General features: G+C 53.6%; 1 pseudogene; it reads left to right on the top strand.

The window, feature by feature from the left end:
• Positions 1-234: 234 nt before the first annotated feature.
• LOC111734633 lies at positions 235-353 on the top strand (annotated as a pseudogene).
• The last annotated feature ends 816 nt before the right edge of the window (positions 354-1169 follow it).

Raw genomic sequence — 1169 nt, 5'->3', positions numbered from 1 at the left:
CAGCTGTGAAGTCGGAATAAAAACTTGACCCCGCTCCCCTACAGGCTGGTTTTGAGAAGCGAATGAGGTGAGAGACATGAGAAAGATTTGGAAATTACAAAATGCAACATAAATATAAATTAATGAAATAAGAATACCTATTATGTCACCTGATCGTTATAACAACTCCAGGAAGTGAGCAAGAGTTATTATCCCCATTTACCGATGGGGAGAAAAAAGAAGCAGAAAAGAATTGTCTACGGCCACGCCACCCTGAACACGCCCGATCCTGTCTGATTTCGGAAGCTAAGCAGGGTCAGGCCTGGTTAGTACTTGAATGGGAGACCACCTAGGAAGACCAGGTGCTGTAGGCGTTAAAAAAAAAAAAAAAAGAATTAAGCTACTTGCTAAGTCCCTCAAAAACTGGTCACCAAGACAAGCCCAGAACACAGACCTCGCCTACGCTGGTTCCCCCGCCCCCAACGCCGCTTGTGCTCTCTGTGCAGTCTCCCCAAACCCACTCTCTGCCCTTCCGTGCGTCACACAAGCTCCCGTCCCCTCTGACTTCAGGTTGGACTGGCCACTAGAAAGACCAGAGGTAGGAAGAGAGAGGGGCCGGGGTCTTTCTTCAGCCGTCCGCTCCCTGCCTCAGCTCTGCAGCTCTGGCAATGGCTGGTCCCGCTACCTCCTCAGCTCAGGTCTAGAGCCTCCTTCCACAGTGACAAGGCCCCACGGGGCTCCAGTCACACCGGACCCCGTGCTCAGCCTTGCTCTTCAGACCGAGGAGGTATGGCAGTGTGCTGCAGAGGCCCGCCTCCCTGATGCCCCCGCCCTGCTCGCTCACCTCCAGATAGCGCCTTCCTTCAATTCCCTACACAGGCCTAGGCGAGCGTGCCGTCTTTTTTCTGCTCGGTTCTTGACCTGTGAGCTACACTGTTCCTAACTAGTTCCCAGGCTGTCAAGGAAACTGACCACCTTGCCTGCAATTCCCATGAGCCCTACCCTCTGCTGTTCCCAGACCCCCGCAGGCAGCCCCAGGCGCCTCCACTGCTCTCCAGGCACTGACTCACCGGTCTGCACCTGTCCTGCTTCAGTTCTTTATCAGCTTAAAAGCTGCCAAGCCCTCCCCCTAGCTGTTTTCCCAGCCTCTCTTCTCCCTGTCTCCATTGACCTTTACAATTTGGGTTGAA

The sequence above is a fragment of the Pteropus vampyrus genome, unplaced genomic scaffold (assembly GCF_000151845.1).
Source record: "Pteropus vampyrus isolate Shadow unplaced genomic scaffold, Pvam_2.0 Scaffold2677, whole genome shotgun sequence".
NCBI lineage: Eukaryota > Metazoa > Chordata > Mammalia > Chiroptera > Pteropodidae > Pteropus > Pteropus vampyrus.
The sequence above is the reverse complement of the archived record's forward strand: the minus strand, read 5'-3'. Positions and strand labels throughout refer to the sequence as shown.